We start from the raw sequence: 21,306 nt of genomic DNA on the forward strand, positions 1-21,306 counted from the left end.
CAACCTTCGCAGCAAAGCGAAGGTTGGAGACCGGACGATAATTACCTAAAACAGCCGGATCCAGGGAAGGCTTCTTGAGGAGGGGCCTCACCACCGCCTCTTTCAAGGCAGCCGGGAAGACTCCTCCAACAAGGAAGCGCCAGAATCGCCTGGAGCCAGCCTCGTGTCACCTCCTGAGTGGCCAGCACCAACCAGGAGGGGCACGGGTCCAGTAAACACGTGGTGGCATTCAACCTACCCAACAACCTGTCCATGTCCTCGGGAGTCACAGGGTCAAACTCATCCCAGACAATATCACCAAGACCACCCTCAGACGCCCCATCTGAATCACCGCAATTTTGGTCCAGACCATCCCGAAGCTGAACGATTTTATCGTATAGATAACCGTTAAACTCCTCAGCACGTCCCTGCAACGGGTCATCCCGCTTCCCCTGGTGAAGGAGGGAACGGGTCACTTGCAATTTTGATGTTTAGGAAAAAAATAGAAAATAGAAAAAAAAGGAGTTTCTTTCTAATCCTACAGTAAGAGATAATTTTGCAACTATGCTTATATTTGGTGCACATAAAAACAGAAGTTCATCAACATTTAATGTGTGACTCATTGGTGGCTATCATAGTTCATTTACTTCTTTATTGATAACACAATCACATTTTCATAGTTCACTTCAGTATTTACCTATCTTTACCTTTGGCCCAGTTATACACAATAGTCATGTCAAAAGAATTTGTTGTGTGTGTGTTACCCTGCTTTTACTATTTTTATAAATAACTCAAGGTGGTAAAACAAACACTATTCCTTTCTGCTCCTATTTTTCCTCACAGCAGCCTTGTGGTGTTGATTGGGCTGAAAGGAAGTCACTTAGGTGCCTTTCATGCCTAAAGTGGGATTAGAACTTGGAAATCCCCAGTTTCTAGCCTGGTACCTTAACCATAGACCAAATTGGCTAAAGTGGGATTAGAACTTGGAAATCCCCAGTTTCTAGCCTTAACCATAGACCAAATTGGCTATCATCATAAGCTTACATTCTACAGTAAATTTCAATTGAAAGAATACTTTCAACCTTCACAAACTCAGTCATGACACATTGCTTAAAGCATGGCAAAAAGTACTAATTGTTGATCTCCATTTCATAAAAAATTACAATTTGTCACTGTAGCTTCTAGTCAATTGCCATCTTAAGTAAAAAAACTGATGTTAAAGATGTCACAACTTACCACATACTGAATGAGGGGCCGGTTTAGCTCACGCTGGTAAAGCCTGTTATTAAGAACACAGTAGCCTGCAATTACTGCAGGTTCGAGCCCGGCCCAAGGTTGACTCAGCCTTCCATCCTTTATAAGGTAGGTAAAATGAGGACCCAGATTGTTGAGGGCAATAAGTTGACTTTGTAAAATATAAAAAATTACAATTTGTCACTGTAGCTTCTAGTCAATTGCCATCTTAAGTAAAAAAACTGATGTTAAAGATGTCACAACTTACCACATACTGAATTGCTATCTTAACTGACATCTTCTGCTGATTTGCACTATTGGAGGCATTATTTTTCATTCAACCATAGTATAGTATTGTCTGCAGTTCCTTAAAGAAGGACATTTTTTTGGATTCCACAATACAGTTCAATCCTAGGAAGATGAATGGATGAATAGAGTTCCAGGCATATATCACTCCATGGACTTCAAAGTATATTTTTGATTTGGACTCTAAAGTGCTGCATAGTCCTAAACACCTAATTGCTCAGATTACTTAAACAGCATTTCCAAAGTTTCCAATAGTTCTTTTCAAGTTTAATTTCACTGAATGCCATTCCTGTTTTCTCATCCTTGAACATTCCAGTCAACTCTCTCCATTGTCTTTGAATTGTTCAGAGAGTCTGCAAGTGGGGAGACAAACCAATGAGGATCTAATTAAATGATTGCTTTCAACTGAGGCCAGATCTAACTTATGGGGGTTCCTGCATTCACATTTCCCTAACGTATGTACAATTAAAATTCATTTCAGACTCATATGTTAAAGAAAATAATTCACTGAATTTTGCATATTTGATTCTGTGTTATAATCAAGCTGATGTGCAAATTAACCAAACAGTCATTTGTTTTTCAAATTCTTTAAATGTTGTTTTAGATTCAAGCTCACCCTACAGTGGAACTACTCTGAATACATCAGCCTGAATGTAATGTGGTTTAACTGATATACGACTAGAGAAATAAAGTTGTAAACTGTCTAATTACCAGGTCCTTTAAGATACAAAAATAACTGGGATTGGTGCAATCACACACATGTGTGAGCACTCCCCACATGTGCCCCCCCTGTGCATGAATGGCAGAGACCTGATGACGAGCTGGCTGGCAGGAGGCATGCGCACATGCACAGTGGAGCTAAACTGAGGTGATGGCTCATGTGCCCACAGAGGGCGCTGCGTGCCACACATGCCATAGGTTTGCCATCATGGTCCTAGTATATAGAAAACTATTCCTTGAAGCTATTAAAACTGAAGATTGTCAGAAAAAAAGCAATTAATTGAAACAAAATAGTTGAATACATAAATTGAAATTCAAATTCTAAAAAACACAATATTCAAAACTTCAGAATACATGGGTGTCACCCATTCTTTCTTTAAAAAGAACAAAGATAGAATTTATATTTGTCAGAATCAGAAGCAGAATAGAGCTGGAAGGGATGTTAGAGGTCTTGTAGTCCAGCCCCTGCTCAAACAGGAGATCCTATACCATTTCAGATGTGACTGTCCAGCCTCTTCTTAAAAATCTCCAGTGATGAAGCATCCACAATTTCTGAAGGCAAGTTGTTCCACTGGTTAATTATCCTCACTGTTAGGAAGTTTCTTCTTAATTCCACTTCCCTTCTGTCTTTGATTAGCTTCCATCCATTGTTTTTTATCCCGCCCTCTGGTGTACTGGAAAATAAATTGATGACCTCTTTTTTGTGGCAGCCTCTCAAATACTATTCCTGCTATCATGTGTGTCCCTCCCCCAGTCCTTCTTTTCTCCAGATTAGCCAAACCCAAATCCTGCAACTGTTCTTCATATGTTTTAGTCTCCTGGCCTTTAATCATCTTAGTTGCTCTTCTTTGCACTTTGTCCAAAGTTTCAACATCTTTTTTGTAATATGGTGACCAAAACTGGATGCAGTATTCCAGGTGTGGTCTTACTAAGACTTTATAAAGTGGTACTAATACTTCACATCATTTTGATTCTACGCCTCTGTTTATACAAACAATAATTTAGTAAACTTTTTAGTAAACTCTTATCTAGGGCCAAGATGAATGAAAGTTTCATATACCCCTGTAGTCAGATTCATAACTTCTGGTTATAGAAGCACTACTGTAAAATCTTGAAGAAATTTCAGTCAATATGGACAGTTTTAATCAGATCTTAAAAACCCTAGATGTTCAGTGGAAAGTGGTACTGATCTCTTTGTTGTGTTAATTATCACAGTCAAGAGAAGGATTCATGCTGTGAGCAGCATTCCCTTTTAATGCTATTGCTGTCAGGAATTTTGTGAGTTCAAAATAATTGCCTAAACAGCTGCTTGTAGAAGCACTTATTTGAAAAAGACAAATAAACAAAAACCATGGATGTCTGGCTTGCTGCAGAGAAAGAAAAGTAATAGCAGGAAGTGATAGGTATCTGAGAATTAAATATTATAATAAGCCAATAAGGCTAAAAAAATGGAAGAATGCAGACTGTGGGACTATAGAATGAGGCAAATACATAGCCTATGTACTATGCAGCTAAGTAAATCAGGAACAAATTTAATTTGAATTTAACACTAGATGAATTAGGATAAATTGTCATAAAACATCTAGTATATTTGACTGAAGTAGGTATATGTACGTACAGGTATAACCTAAAAAGATCAAGCACACATGTACTTATGAAACTTATTTGGTTTCTATGCCTTATGACAGGGGTGTCAAACTCGTGGGCCGGATGCATCATGTGCTGGACCCAGCCCTGCCCAGTTTAGCAAATGGGGGGGGAAGTCCAGATACGTCACATGACACCACCATGATGACACGAGTTTGATACCCCTGCCTTATGAGATTCCCTGCCATTAGTTATGGTGATAGTCACCAATTGGTTATGTAGTAATATAGTGTAGTTTTAAGTAGGGTTCATTTGGGTTCAACTGGGTTCAGTCAAGCCCCATTAGACACTGTCCAAACAATTGAATTTTACTTGGCTATAGTGTTGTATATGTTTGGCTAGTTTTAGTTTGTTTGTATATATTTTGTGGATTTGGCCACTATGTATATCTTATTCCTCAGAATAAACCAAAGCATTGTCTCAATTTGACATAGTAAGTCAGCATACCAACAACTTGGTTCCACCCCCAGCAACCGTTACAACCGATTTAGGTATCTCCAAATAATAGTTAGATAAATTAATGGAGGATAAGACTATTAATGTCAATGAGTATTGATGATAATATTCTACCCTCAGTATTTATAAGAATGTCTTGAATATATGGTCCTGAGAGAAATTATAATTTCTCAAGAATCTAAGTAGCAAGAATCTGCTACTTAGATTCTTGAAAAGATATCACTGACCTCTGTGTAACATGGAATTCTGCACTAGATATATAGAATATTTGGTATTATCCAATATGGTTTTCCTATGTTTCTTGAATTCAGCTACTATTTAATTTGAAGAGTACCCATAATATATATAACAATAGAGTTGGAAGAGACCTTGGAGGCCTTCTAGTCCAACCCCCTGCCCAGGCAGGAAAGCCTACACCATCTCAGTTAGATGGTTATCCAACATTTTCTTAAAAATTTCCAGTGTTGGAGCATTCACACTTCTGCAGTCAAGTCGTTCCACTTATTAATTGTTCTAACTGTCAGAGAAATTTCTCCTTAGTTCTAAGTTGCTTCTTTCCTTGATCAGTTTCCACCCATTGCTTCTTGTTCTACTCTCAGGTGCTTTGGAGAACAGCCCGACTCCCTCTTCTTTGTGGCAACCCCTGAGATATTGGAACACTGCTATCATGTCTCCCCTAGTCCTTCTTTTTATTAAACTACACATACCCAGTTCCTGCAACCGTTCTTCATATGTTTTAGCCTCCAGTCCCCTAATCATCTTTGTTGCTCTTCTCTGCACTCTTTCTAGACTCTCAACATCTTTTTTACATCGTGGCGACCAAAACTGGATGCAATATTCCAAGTGTGGCCTTACCAAGGCATTATAAAGTGGCACTAACACTTCACGTGATCTTGATTCTATCCCTCTGTATATGCAGCCCAGAACTGTGTTGGCTTTTTTAGCAGCTGCTGCACACTGCTGGCTCATGTCTAAATAGTTATCCACTAGGACTCCAAGATCCCTCTCACAGGTACTACTATTGAGCAGGGTACCACATATACGGTACCTGTGCATTTTGGTTTTTTTGCCTAAATGTAGAACCTTACTTTTTTCACTGTTGAATTTCATTTTGTTAGATAGCGCCCAATGTTCAAGTCTGTCAAGATCTTTCTGTAACTTGAGCCTATCTTCTGGAGTGTTGGCTATTCCTGCCAGTTTGGTGTCATCTTCAAATTTGATGAGTTCCCCATCTATCCCCTCGTCCAAGTCATTGATGAAGATGTTGAAGAGTACTGGGCCTAAAACAGAGCCTTGGGGTACTCCAAAGCATACTTCCCTCCATGTGGATGTAGTTCCCTTGAGGACTACACGTTGAGTGTGATTGGTCAGCCAGTTACTAATCCATCTGGTAGTGATGCTGTCTAACCCACATTTTTCTACTTTATTTAGTAGTAGGTTATGGTCTACTTTATCAAATGCTTTACTGAAGTCCAAGTAAATTATATCGACAGCATTCCTCTGGTCTACTAATTTTGTCATATTGTCATATTTTTTCCTTTCTTTTTGTGTACTTAAATTAAAATGTATGTATTTCTTTTATTGGTTTTTATCCAAGTCACAATAAGTGGGTTTTATAATTGAAGAGTGGATTAGTTAATTAAAATCTAGGTTTATAGCAGCACATGAAATAGTTCAGCAGCAAAGTTACATCAGTAGTTGTTAATACTTGGATTTAAGACTTATTTGGAATATGAAGACTTTAGACTTGATTGGGGCATCAAAAACGTCCCATAAGTAGGCTAACCACTTCTGCTAATAAAATTGTGATATATCCACAAAGTCATATTAAATATTAGATACAGTATGTATTAGTTTACAATTTAAAACAAGGGAGGACATACTAGTGAAAAAAGTCAATTGTCATAAATGTCTGAATGATCAAGGTACAAATTGATATGCTTATGGTTATTCTTATTTCAGTATGAAAACCATCAATAGATGCCTCTACATTTTTAAGGTAGATAAATAAACATTACTGGCCTAAACAATATGCTTGTGGAAGCATTACATTTGTACCCAGTTAGATATATATTGGACATACAATTTGGATAGTATGGCACTTTCACAAATGAGCTTTGATGTTATAATTCTCAGTAAGGAATAAAACTAGTCTGTTTTCCCCCCATATTTAGAAATAAGGTTTTCCCCCTTCTTAACAAGGATTTATTTTTGTAAATCGGTATTAACAAGATTTGAAGGCTTGCAACAAAGCAGTGCACTTGATCAACGATTCAGTTTGAATGGTCCTCAAAGTGGCTGGGGAATAGCTAATACTGTCTTACAGTTAAAACCATGTTAAGTGTTGGACTGAATAAAGCCTGAATTAGACAAAAATTACATAAATTTTTCAGACTTACATTTTCTTAATCAAGAGTGAGTTAAAAGTATAATAAACACACTTCAGTTTAAATACATCTAATACACTAAATACATTTTAGGGTAATTTTTATTTATTCATGCTTGATTCATTGGCAATATTTTTTTAAAAAATAGTGTAATGGAATTGAGTGTAGATTTTAAGCAAAATGAATTAATCCTTCCTGGAGATTTCAGATTTTTTTCCCCCTCTTTACTGATACTATTTTTACAATACACACAGCCATAAAAGTAAATGTCACATATTGTCATAACAAATATTTTATCAGCCATATTAGCTATTAAAACAATAGACATATACTTTTATTGTTTTAATTTTTCACTAGTGTTATATGACACCCCAAATATCATTTACCTTAAAATTATGATATTGTTTTTGAATAAAGAACATGACGATCCTTATCCTCATTTGCTGCTTAAAGGATTAGATAAGCCATCTAGCCAAACCCATTTCACTAGCGGGTCCAATCTATGTGCCAAAAAGTTCATGGATGTAAATCAGTGGTGGGTTGCCCCTGGTTCAGACCAATTCTTGTGAACCAGTAGTAAAACTGGGGGGAGGCTCCATCCACCCACCCCGATATCATCAGGAAGCTTCTGTGCATGCGCAGAAGCAAGCACGCAATCCCACTACGAACCAGTAGTAAAGGTAAGTAGAACCCACCCCTGATTTAAATCTACATCCAGCTGCAACCCTTTTCTAGATACCGGGAAGGCTTTTCACAATTTGAACTGGACCTTTTTGTTTAAGGCAATTAAGAAAAAAACTCAATTGGCCTCAATTGTAAATCCTCTGAACCAATGTATGCATCTGAAAATAAAATGTTAGCTTTTTTTCAAAGCTCACTAAGCATGATAAAATGACTGTTCTTGTTGTTTATATTTCCAACATAGATTACAGTACACTGTAATTCTTCTGGTGCTATATACCAGAAATACATATTTTTTTATAAAAACTATTTTAAGATTATAACATTGTAACAAACAGTGTAACTTTCAATTATTTGATCCTCCATATTTTCACAATGTTCCATCTGTATATTATAACCAAAACATTGTGAAAATATGGAGGATCAAATAATTGAAAGTTACACTGTTTGTTACACTGTTTGTTACAATGTTATAATAGCATATTGTAAATAATGGCATGATTTTTTTTTTTACTTTGAATTTTCCTAATTATTGTAACTGGAATATCATTGACAACTATATCTGTTTGCCATCAATTGTTCTCTTGATTTTATTTGTATTCCTTTGACAAAATTCTAATATGTCAAAGTATGTAACCATTTGTATCTGCTTAACCCTATAAAATGCTTCATGTGATGAGAGATACAATGGTGTTTCCAAGCACAACCTAGATTTGTATCTATTCCATATTCTGATTAGGGCATGTCTAAAATAGTGTAGGTTTTGAACCTTTGTTAACCTTTGTTAACAACTAACCTTTGTTGTACTGTAGCATAAATATCCATGCCACCCAAATGTCAGATCATGTTTTTTCTAATTCTAAAAGTCTTCTGTTTCTCAATAACACCCATTCTTATATCCAAATCAAACAGGAAGATGCAAAATACAATTTCAAATCTGGTAAACCCAATCCTTCTCTTTGCTTTGCATTTTTTAAAAGCTGGTTTTTAATTTGTGTTTCCCCCCCCCCTTGCTATACAAACTTAGCTATCCTTTTTCCACTATTAATTGGTGAATCGGTTGTCCAAACCAGTATTGTCTGAAACAAAAATCTCAATCTAGGCAAACCATTTGTTTTTATTGTAGAAAATCTCCCTAGCAATGCCATTGTAATTACTTCCATCTTAACCCAACTTTTTAAACTTCATCCCACGTCTTGAATAACATGCATTCACATTTTTTATGGTGATACCCAAATATTTTGCTTAACACAATGTAAGCCACCCTGAGTCTTCAGAGAAGGGCGGGATATAAATTCAAATAAAAAAAAATACTGCAAGAAAGGAGCTTCTTTCTTTTAAATGAGCAACATCAGGACAGCTTCTGCTTAAAAGAGCAGTGAGCTCAAATACCTCCATTGATGACAACCATCCATTAACCATATGCCTTGACTCCTGACCTGTAATCATCAAAACCTTAACTCTGGAGCCACACTGGCTGACAAACCTTACATAAAGTTTTGACCCTCTGACATTTGGCCATTCTTCTACCTCCTGTATTGGATTGGAACTCTTTTAAAGCAAAAGAGTTTCAAAAGAGTTTAAAGCAAAAAACTTTTGGTACTTATTTCTCTTCTACATACATGTATATTCCCACATAAATTTTGTCTTTCTGCTCATTTATTTACTTTGCAAAACCCAGTTAGTAATGTTTGCATCTATCTCTCTTTCTGCTTGGTTTCAGGCAGAACATGTATTCTCTTTTAGGTAAAACCACTCTGATCCTAAGGGAATAAAGGGCTGCAAAATTATTTCCAACATCTCAGCCAAAAGGGTTGCAAATAACTTATAGTTATTATTCAGTAATGATATCAGCTAGAAGTGTCTTGTTCAGGTCAAATCTTGCCTCTTGCCAGGTAATAATGCTATGTTAGCCTCTTTCCAACTGCCTGGCATCTTTCACTTTGAAGATTTATTCTGTAAAGGTTGTAAAAGTTCATCCTCAAAGCTTTTATAGTAAGAAGCCACTAATCCATGCATTCATAATCTGTTTCTGTAATCTTTGCTAAATTTTGTTACTTTAAATAATAATCTACTTTCTCCAGGAAAATTGGAATAGTATTGATGAAACAAGTTTTGTATAGCCACATTATCTGTATTTTTCTTTTGTAATTTCAATATCTTTTTCTTTTTGTAATTTATATGCCTGGTATACTGATTTATTTGCTGACTCATTCTTTCCTTCTGCCATAGAATTTTACTCAGGAGTAACTGTTCATTTCTAATAACCCTCAGAAGTTTTTTTTCCCCTAGGATACAGTGGTTTTAACCCTTTCTAATTCAAATCCTGGCAATTTTTAAATTACCTTTTTTTTAATTTCCCAGGGCTATTTTTTCTCTCTCTCAGCTTGCTGCCAATGCTCCTCTCCTTTTCTTCATCCTCCATTTTTTTTCTAGTAGTTTAAGTTTGAAAGTTGGATAACCATTTGTCTGAAATGGTGTAGGGTTTCCTGCCTGGGCAGGGAGTTGGACTAGAAGACCTCCAAGGTCCCTTCCAACTCTGTTATTATATTATGTTAAAGCACGGGTGTCCAAACTTGGTCCCTTTAAGACTTGTGGACTTCAACTCCCAGAGTTCCTCAGCCAGCTTTGCTCTGGGAGTTGAAGTTCACAAGTCTTAAAGGGACCAAGTTTGGACACCCCTGTGTTAAAGGTTTCATCCTCAGTCCTTGGTTGTGAACTACAGTATATGAGTATCCAGACTAAGCTGTGCTATTGCAACAACAGCAAATAACAGCACTGAAGGATAGGAATATATACATCAGTGTAAATTCTGTCTCCATTAGTAGACAGAAATTTGGTCTGTTGAATGCTTAAAAAAGTACAAGGATTTAAAACAAGATTGGATAATCTTGTCTGAAGTGGTGTAGGGTTTCCTGCATAAGCAGGGGGTTGGACAAGAAGACCTCCAAAGTCCCTTCCAACTCTGTTATTCTGTTCTGTTCTATATCTCTACATTCATATTTAATAATATATTTATATGGCTTCTCTTAATTAACATAACTATTAACATAACTATTAAATTTATAAGAAATATTATTCCTTTTAAATATAAACCAATATTTGATATTATTTTTTTTAATGCAAGAATATCATTTCCCCAAATTAGGTTAAAAAATGAGCATCCTGCTTTTAAATTTGATGTGTTAACTCAATTGAAATTCACTTGTGTCATTGTTCAATTATTCAATCACATATGACCTTTACTATGTCAATTTACAAGGATTGTCAATCAGTTAACGTTGAATTCTAGTAAGCTCTTGCTTATGTCATAGTGTCTTTGCTCAGCCGGTTTGTGATTTCCTTTATTTATTTATTTTCCGGATGTCAAGGTCTTCTTCAATGATTTTTGCCTTTGAATAGAATATAATTTTTTTTTTATAGAATAGAATTTTTATTGGCCAAGTGTGTTTGGACACACAAGGATTTTGTCTTGGTGCATATGCTCTCAGTGTACATAAAAGAAAAGATACCTTCATCAAGGTACAACATTTACAACACAAATGATGGTCAATATATCAATATAAATCATAAGGATTACCAGCAACAAAGTTACAGTCATACAGTCATCAGTGGAAAGAGATTGGTGATGGGAACGATGAGAAGATTAATAGTAGTGCAGATTTAGTAAACAGTGTTGAGGGAATTATTTGTTTAGCAGAGTGATGGCCTTCGGGGAAAAACTGTTCTCGTGTCTAGTTGCTCTGGTGTGCAGTGCTCTATAGCGTCATTTTGAGGGTAGGAGTTGAAATAGTTTATGTCCATGATGTGAGGGATCTATAAATATTTTCACGGCCCTCTTCTTGATCCGTGCAATATACAGGTCCTCAATGGAAGGCAGGTTGGTAGCAATTATTTACATTTTAATTCAAAAATGTTTAACATTTAGCTTCATTATTACTGTTTCTAGTGTGCAGTTTGCTTTTATATTACCAAGAACTGAATTATTTGTTTTTATAGTTCAAGGTATTTGGAAGAATTTTTCTCTGGTACAGTTTAAAAGCATTTTTCCATTGTTTAGTTTTTCACAGACATATGCTAGAATAAAGCTTTCACGACTAGTTCCCTTCCCAAACTTTGTTCTCTAGCCACAGTCATCCCTATCTTCAAAAAAGGAGATCCAGCCTAGTTGAAAATTACAGACCAATCTCTTTATGCTGCGTCACCTGCAAAGTAATGGAATCTATCATCATCCAATCCATTACCCTCCACCTAGAAACAAACAACCTATCTCTAATAAACAATTTGGTTTCAGAAAAAAATTCTCATGTAACTTAAAACTTCTCCACTGCAAAAACATATGGACTACTAATCTTGATCAAGGAAAAGCAATAGATGAAATCTACATAGACTTCTGCGAAGCTTTTGACTCAGTAGTACATGATAAACTTCTCCTAAAACTAAAATCCTATGGCATTTCAGGACCTCTTCACAATTGGATAACTGCTTTCCTGTCAAACAGACAAGTGGTCAAAATTGGCAATGCTCTATCAAATCCTGTTCTTGTCAAAAGTGGCGTTCCTCAAGGCAGCATTCTTGGACCAACACTCTTCATACTATACATAAATGATCTTTGTGACCATATCTCAAATAATTGTGTTCTCTTTGCTGACGATGTCAAACTATTTAACACCACCAACAATACTTCAAAAAGACCTTGACTTTGTATCCGATTGGTCTAAAACTTGGCAACTCCAAATCTTAACCAGCAAATGCTCAGTCTTACATATTGGAAAAAAGAACCCAAACACTAAGTACAAGCTTGATGGACATTACCTTACAAATGACCCCCACCCTGTTAAAGACCTTGGAGTTTTCATATCAAATGATCTAAGTGCCAAAGCCCACTGCAACTACATAGGAAAAAAGGCTCTAAGAGTTGTAAACCTAATTTTGCGTAGCTTCTTTTCCAAAAACTCTACACTACTAACCAGAGCATACAAAACATTTGCCAGACCTATTCTTGAATACAGCTCACCTGTCTGGAACCCATACCACATCTCTGACATTAATACAATTGAACGTGTCCAGAAATATTTTACAAGAAGAGTTCTCCGCTCCTCTGAAAACAACAAAATACCTTATACCACCAAACTTGAAATCCTGGGATTAGAATATTTAGAACTCCACCAACTCTGACAAGACCTGTGTTTAACACGCAGAATCATCTATTGCAATGTCCTTCCTGTTAAAGACTACTTCAGCTTCAATCGCAAGAATAGAATAGAATAGAATAGAATAGAATAGAATAGAATAGAATAGAATAGAATAGAATAGAATTTTTTATTGGCCAAGTGTAATTGGACACAAGGAATCTGCCTATGCTCTCAGTGTACATAAAAGAAAAGATACGTTTATCAGGGTACAACATTTACAACACAAATGATGGTCAATATATCAATATAAATCATAAGGATTGCCAGCAACAAAGTTACAGTCATACAGTCATAAGTGGAAAGAGATTGGTGATGGGATAATAAAAGAGCAAACAATAGATTTAAACTTAATGTTAACTGCTTCAATCTTGATTGCAAAAAATATGACTTTTGTAACAGAGTTGTTAACGCTTGGAATACACTACCAGACTCTGTGGTCTCTTGTCAAAATCCCAAAAACTTCAACCTCACCCCATTCCTAAGAGGTGAGGTCAACATTCCTAAGAGGAATGTTGACCTCACCCCATTCCTAAGAGGACTATAAGGGGCGTGCATAAGAGCACAAAAGTGCCTACCATTCCTGTCCTATTGTTTCCTTTCATTATATCAAATTAATATAGTTATTGCTTACTTTTGCTTATATATATGATTATATGATGTATTGTTGTTTTATGTTGATGCCTGTGTATACTGTTGTGACAAAATAAAAAAAAATTGGGAAAACTATAGCTTTCACATTAGATGCATTTTTGTTCATTTGATGTCTTTGCATTTCAATACATTGCTTACATCTCTTAGTTTTTTTGTTTTGTTTTCTTTCTGAAGTGATAGACTTTGCTTAATTTGATGGCCACTGCCCTGATGTATTGCATTTTCACTTTGGGAAGTTTGTTTCTATTTCAACTCTTCCACCCATTTGCATTGGGTTGGTGTTGCCTGTTGGCATTTTTTTAATACCAAGCAACAAACTAGATTTTGCATTCTTTTATTTGTCAGCTTTCCAGAAAACCCCCCAACTCCAAGTAAAAACTCTGAAGCAAGCATTTTTCAAAGTTCCATTTACTAGAATAGGTAAACTGGCACGTCTGGGAAAACCCGAATCTGAGATGTCTGGATTTTCCCTCAGTAAATCAAAACCCCCCACACCATTCCCTCAATCCATAGTTGATCACATGCTCCGACCAGTCCTTCTCCAGATGCAGGATCGGCCTGACCTTGACCGACAGGAAGAATGCTATTATGTCTAAAGACAATCGCTTTACTAAATTCTCCCTTCTACTTTCCCACACATGGGGCAGCATGGAAGCTTCCGGCCTAATATGGCTTCCAAAGCTGAAATTATTTACATTGACATGAAACTCCTTAAATCTTTTTTTGTTTCTGACCATCAAAACAGATTCATCAATAAATTTGAGGTTGTTGATGTTTCTCCAAGGAATTAGGGTTCCACAATCTATTTTCTCATGATACATTTTGCATATGTCAAATAAATTAGATCATGACTGATAGATTTTATTTTTTGTAGTTAAACGTATTGTGCTAGGCAGAATGCATTGCACTCAGTTTGATCATCTATCTATAATATTCTCAACCTGGATGGGATGGGAACTTTAAAAATTCCAGTCAGCATGTCTATTATTGCAAATACTGATTGTAAATTCTGGGAATTAGATAATAAATTATAAATCAGGGAAAGCCAGTTTTTCCTCTCTAATGTATTTGGAATAGAAAGGCTCTCTAATTACAATAGACCAGTGTTTCTCAACCTTGGCAAATTTAAGGTGTGTGCACTTCAAGTGATGAACATTATTTATTTAAAAGAAAATGTTTCCTTCTTTATGTAATTTCAGCTGGAAGAATAATTGCCAAAAGTAAACAGTGAAAGGTAAAGAGTATGATTGGGAATTCCAAACTTCCAAGAATTCCTTGCCAAATCTTAGGGTAGCAAATGTTATTTTTCACATTTTACAGGAACACCACTTTATTTATATCTGTATAATGATACTGATTACTAAAGCATATCCTACTTCCATCTCCACAATTATATAAAGTAGCACCTGGTCCTTTGTCTCATATTTAGGTGCTGGAAGAAACCATATGTGTGAACATCTTGATCCATCTACAGTAGTAAGACAGATAAATATCTATATAAAATATCAGGAAAGCATATCACATAGAGTTATAGACGTGTAGGCTTTCTTTAATCATTTGATCTATAATAATTTGAATATCAGTGACAGAATGATAGCATTTTAATTATTTGTTTGATAGTTTGTGTGGTTTAGATCAGAGGTCACCAACTGGTGGTCTGTGAGAAAATGTTGGTGGTCCGCAGAAAAATTATTTGCATTTTTTATATTGCACGAAATCAGGGGTGCTCAAACTATGGCCCCTGGGCCAGATACGTGCAATGAATGTTTGTGTTTCTGCAGAGTCTTCCCCTTCAGGGTCTTTTTATGTGGGTCGGGGCAGGGAGAAATTCTGACTTGGGGTCTGCTTCAGCCTCCTGTGCAAAGCTTTCAGCAAAGGCTGGAGGGAAGTGCCACCAGTGGCAAAGAGCCAGAGGGCCTTGTTCCAGTGGGACTGCATCATTGCCTGGAACTGGCTGACCATCTCAGCCCATTGAGCCTCCAGGTGCCGGTACCTGGCCATGCACTCCTGCAGGTCTTCCCTCTGATTGGAAAGCCTATTCTCTTAGCCCTCAGTGAGGTGCTTCTGCTGAGCCTCCTTCTTGGTCAGATCCAATTTGAACTGAGCCAGCTGTTTTGCCAACTCTTTCTCATGGTGGCTGCTTAGCTCCAACAACAGCATCCTGTTGGGGCCCTAAGGGCAGGCAGGCGAGGAGGGGCTGGGAGGGGAGGCAAGTAGAGGCTGGCGAGACACTCCTTGACATAAGTGACATTGAGTTGGCCATGCCCACCCAGTCACATGACCACTTAGCCATGCCCACCCAGCCGGTCATGAGGCAGATCATATTAGTGGTCCACAGGATTTAAAATTATGAATCTAGTGGTCCCTGAGGTCCAAAAGGTTGGTGACCCCTGGTTTAGATGCATTAATCCTTTGGTCATCTTAATAGATATTGTTGTTGTTAGTTGCGAAGTCGTGTCCGACCCATCGCGACCCCATGGACAACATTCGTCCAGGCCTTCCTGTCCTCTACTATATATAGATATATCCTCTAATTCTTCATCTTATCCTTCTTCTCCTTCTCTTCCTACTCTTCTTTTACCACTTCACGTGTCAAGGGAGATACAAGCTTCTGGTTTTTGTACTTTTGGCCTCTACCATTGTTATTTGATGCTGTCTTTGATGTTGTCTCTCCATCTTCTTTGAAAGCTGCTTTGTGTTCTTTGGCCTTGTCCTCTTTTTGTATATACCTTGCATGGTATAGAATTCCAAGACATATGTGGAATGTCTAGCACGGAACAATACAATAGATCAGGCAACACTGCACCCTACACATTCTCACCTTTAACCATATTTACCTTATAGTTCATATTTCAAAATCTTGCTGTCTAAACTGTATCTGACTCCATAGTTAGTGCAGTATGCTATGACAATTTCCTTAGGAAGTAAGCTATTTCCAAAGCATAGTTGAATGTCCTTCAACATGTCCTCCTCAAAATCTCAAAATGTTCATCTTTTTTGTCTTGGGCACAAAAGAACAGACTGTAAATGCCACAAGGCTACAAAAACATATTCTCCCTTCTGTGAGAATTGTTTGCTAAAGATGGAAGGTGATGTCTCTCTCATATAAGACAGCTGTTCCACCAGTGGTTTGTCCTCTAATACTTCCCTTGGCAAATTAAAGACTGTGATAACTGAAGTGAAATGTATAAGGAAGCCTAATGTGTTTGGACTGTTTTGAAATAAGCAAGAGACAGAAAGTTTTAGAAACAACACCCCCTCCCCACTCCAGTACTTGCTGCTGCTAAATGGCATATATTAAGCTAGTTGAAAAAGGAAATTGCTACCTCTTCAAGGGGATGAGTGTGGGATGAAAAGTACAAGGGTTTGAGTGTATTTTCTTAGGATTGATGGAGTAGATGCTATCAATAGCACATATGCCATGGAATTAGATACATTATTTATCCAAAAAGGTAAACAATTTACCATCATGGCATTTAAAATATACTTCAGTGCATTTGATTTGTGTTTTAAATAATCCATAAACTTCTTGAGATTATTCCTGAAAAAGAAAATGAAATGTTAATAATGCAAAACTTTAAATTAAGGAAATCTATAGGAATGTAGGCTGCCACATTAATTGCTCATGTTTATGCAATTAAAAATAAATATGACCTGTAAACAAACAATTGCAGACCTACCAGCCATTGTAAATCTGAATATATTATTATTCTAAGTATGTTTAATGGTTTGCCTTAGCCATTATTACAAATCCACAGTACCAGTCAGAACAAATAAAAAACCAACATTTCAACATTATATTAGATCCAAATACACATTAAACATTAGTGTGTATTTGGTTATTTGTGTGTCTGTGTGTGTGTCTATCTCCATCTCTCTCTATATACACACAAACAGTCACACACAAACAAAAGTTACTTTGCATAATTATCTCAGAAGTATTAAACATTAATTTAGAACCACATTTGCTTCCATAAACAATTCCTAAATTTCTAGCTGTCCAAGTACTCTGCACACATTTCCCTGTTACCAAGTAATTCAATAAAAGTAAAACAAAAATAAACCCTTGGTTAGAGGGTTAGTTGTGGGCATACTCATACAAATGTTACAAAAACAGGATATTGTCCTTTAAATTATACTTACTGCACCTTTTCTGTTCTAATGGATCCTTTTTACTTGAGCTATTAATATAATAATAACAGCCAAAAGGTGATTAGGAATTTTGATTTTAGAAAGTTATTAGCAGCTAAAAGGTATTTGAAATTATTTTGAAATTAAGGATAAGAAATCTTTCCACAGGAAAATATTGTATAGTTAAATTCAACTCAATACAGAATGACGCAAAATACCATAACCTTGGATGAATTGAAGAATGTTTGAGAACAATGAATATTGTCAGTTGCCATGGACAAACTAAATTTAAAAGAGGTTATAAAAGAGAATCATGTTTTACTGGACAAGCTTCAGAATAAAGCTGATTTAAATGTGAATTTCAAAATGACAAGTTTTAAGAATGATATGTGAAAAAATATTAAACTAGATATACAAATAAAAGCAGCTGATGTCTTCATAATTAAAAAGAATATACAAATAACTAACCAGAATAGTGACTTGGATAATTTTATTATCTGGGACTTACAAAAAACTTTCAAGTTTCAAAGGTTTTTCTAAGAAGGGACAAAGAGAAAAAGAAATCAAGTTCTGGGATATTATTTTTTTAAAAATAAAGACTTTTTTTTAAAGAGAAGAGAAGAAATACAAAGTTGGTTTATTTGGTTAAATATATATCTACACCGTCTACATTTTACAGCTTCATTGGAAATAATTTCTTCCTTTGTACTAGCATCATTCTCTTACACACAGACTACCGTAATCAATGTTCACAGGTGAATTATACTTTTTTTTCTTACAAACAACAAATTTCTGCAATTTGGTGACAAGAATATGTGGCTTATCATAATCTCCAAACAATATTACTGCCAAATAATAAATAAATGGTAAATAAATAAATCATAAAGTCTCTTCAGTAAAACTCAGGTGCATCCTTGAATTCTTCATTTATTCCATGTTGTCTGCTACATAAACAAAATACGCATGAAACTAGGATAATTATAAAGGAACTAATCAGCCTAAATGTCACATATAATAATATAAGGGACTTGTTAATCACAATTTTCCTATCTTCCAGGAAAGGATATTTTTTAAAAAAACTCACTAGATTTACCAATCAAAAGCAATAGATACCTGGACATTTCCATTGTTACCCACTGTATGTTGCCATGGAGTTATAGATAGTATATTCTGAAAATGCAGGATAAATTATAAATAAGAAACAGCTAGATTGTTTAGAAGATGACCAAATATAGAAAAAACAAAGTATTAGCCAATGTGATTGTACCATCTGTAACTCTTAAAAATAATTATTAAAACTTGTCTATATGTGTGTTCAGAATCTCACCCTAGGAATGTCATCTCACATATCCTTGGGTGCTTGAGTAGGCTTAGCAGACTCTTAATAAAGTATTTGGTGAATCTACTATATTGTGTCCTTGGTTGACTAAATGAGATGAACACTGCCGCTGACAAGATGGTTGACAAAGGAAAGAGTACACACATTTTTAATGTATACCCAATTCTTGCTGATCCTATTCCCCCTTCATAAATATGAATTATTTCTTGGGATTCTACATTATTTTTCAAAATGTTTTTAGGAATCCTGAACAATTTACGATATTCTTTCAGAATCTATACTATAAAGCTTTTAAACCTGAAGCAATATGAAATGCTAGCGTGATAAAGAAAGCATGGGAGAAAATCGAAGCCTTTTATTGTGCTAGCATGGTTATGTTTTGTAGTGCCACAAATATTTCACTTTATAAACGTAAATTAGTTAAATTATAATATTAAAAACATAACAACTATATAAAATAGAAAATACTGTAGATTGATCTTTGCTTGTGCTGTACAGGAAGCAGCAGCTATGGCTTTCTAAAAGTATTCCTTGAAACTATCCGTTCACAGTCAATCAGAAGCAGATTCTTGAATACATCAGACTGCCTATGTCAATGACAAAAGCCACTTAATTTTCTCCTCTGAACGTCCCTTTGAAAGAACCATGTCTCTCATGTAAACAAGGCAGACTCACAGTTTAGCTTATTGGCAAAGGCTCAGAGAGCACTCATTAAGATGGCTCCACACTGTTATGGGCTTCTCCCAGATGGATGACAGCTTAATTACAAATAAAGAGATTAATGCTATGGATAGTTAAAGATTAAAGATTAAAACCACCACACTGCTTTTTAAAGTCTAATTTATATGGCTTTTTGTATAATCATACATCCTGGATTTTATTTCTTGGCTATTATGTGTAGCAAATAGCCATTAAATAGTTTTGATAAATATCTAGCAAATGGGATTCTTAAAAGAAAAGAAAAAGTGAAAAATTAAATCTCAGTCAGGCAGAAAGGAATGTATCAAATCCTGGAGTTTAAGAAGAAATATTAAGGTGGGGGGGAGGGAAGTATGGCAGGGGGAGAGAAAAGAAAGAATTCAGCCTTATAAAGTTGAATTAGTGGCCCTCAAAAAAATATTTTCAACAGTGGTTGATTTTGTCAGGACACCAAAACCAGCAAGATTTCATTGTGAATAAAGTGGACTGAAGGATGCTAGCTGCTAAATCACAAAAGAAACCCATCCCAATAAACCAAGAGGAATCTGGTGAAATTCTATGAAGCTCATTAAGTTAATTATATCAAGTTCTTTCGGTATTTGAAATACAAGTAGAGTTGGTTCTCAGCCAATCACAACAGCTTTTTTTAATATTTTTTTTTACTTTGCCTCATTTCTTTTGGCAACCTCTTTTGGCAAATGCCTGCCTGCCCCCCACTCTCTCTCTCATATTCTCTCTCCCTCCCTCCCTCCCTCATCTTTCTGTCTCTCTGTCTCTCTCTTTCGCTCTCTGTCTCATCTCTCATCTGTCTGTCTATCTATCTATCTATCTATCTATCTATCTATCTATCTATCTATCTATCTATCTATCTATCTATCTATCTATATATCATCTATCTTCTTAACCTACCTTCTCCCTCAGAGCAAGATACATTGCAAAAAAAAGGAGGTTGGGGGTTACAGGAATTTTGCAATTGGATTATTTCCTATTTAGAATGATTGCATCTCCATTTACATTAGAGTAGAGTCCTTTTTATTTCATCAGTGGTGAAATCCACTTACCTTCCCTACTGGTTTGGAAACGGGAGTTTGCAGGAGTGCTTGTATGCTAGGTGGGAGCGTGCCTCTTCTGCACATATGTAGAACCTTCTGCACATGTGCAGACAGTAAAAAACCGGGATGTAATGATGTCCTGGAGGATGGGTGGAGCCTCCCGCAGCTGGCACTACCAGTTTGGCAAGCCAGATAGAACTGGGAGGATTTCACCACTGATCTATCTATCTAATTTCTATAGCTGCCTATCTCAGACAAATGGCTCTAGCACTGGATTCTATATCAAAAGCACATCAAACAACTGGAAAAATTTGATCATGCATACTTTTTGCTCTATCCTCAGCAATCGTGACTCCAAACTGGAATTATTGGATCATCCAGAATCCACCAGCATTGACTCCTTCATTATCAGAATCCAGATGAGATGGATGGGATACATTGTCACAATGGACAAGCACTGTATGTCTCAACAGTTGGGGTGTAACATACTGTAGTCTGGAAAGAGATTTCTGTGTTGACCAAACAAGCACTACAAAAGGTACTGTGAAATAAACTGTATACCATTGTGGCATCCATCCAAGGGAATTAGAAGCTGCAGCTGCTGACAGAACCTGCCGGTGAGCCCTATGCTATGAAGCTTCCACCAGCTTTGAAGATAGGCAGTGCCAAAAACTAATAGCAAAACTGATACCTGTGTCCCAATTGTGCTACACTCTATGCTCCCAGATTGGGACTGCAGAGACACCTGTATATCCAGAGATGAATTGCACACTAAGACTACCATATATATAATCTTGTTATACAGACCCAGACATAATCAGAAGTACAGC

The 21,306-nt window shown here is 36.2% G+C and overlaps 1 long non-coding RNA gene across 2 annotated transcripts in view; it reads right to left on the minus strand.

The window, feature by feature from the left end:
• The window catches only part of LOC131203433 (uncharacterized), a 46,336-nt gene extending 25,794 nt beyond the window's left edge, over window positions 1–20,542 (minus strand). For both annotated transcript variants that reach the window (XR_009156373.1, XR_009156372.1), the window contains exons 1-2: window positions 20,486–20,542; window positions 1,481–1,871 (exon numbers count right to left, since the gene is read on the minus strand). This is a non-coding gene — a long non-coding RNA (uncharacterized LOC131203433). The remainder of the gene's footprint in view (window positions 1–1,480; window positions 1,872–20,485) is intronic.
• Window positions 20,543–21,306: the final 764 nt, after the last annotated feature.

This window comes from Ahaetulla prasina, chromosome 8 (assembly GCF_028640845.1).
Source record: "Ahaetulla prasina isolate Xishuangbanna chromosome 8, ASM2864084v1, whole genome shotgun sequence".
NCBI classification, from domain to species: domain Eukaryota; kingdom Metazoa; phylum Chordata; class Lepidosauria; order Squamata; family Colubridae; genus Ahaetulla; species Ahaetulla prasina.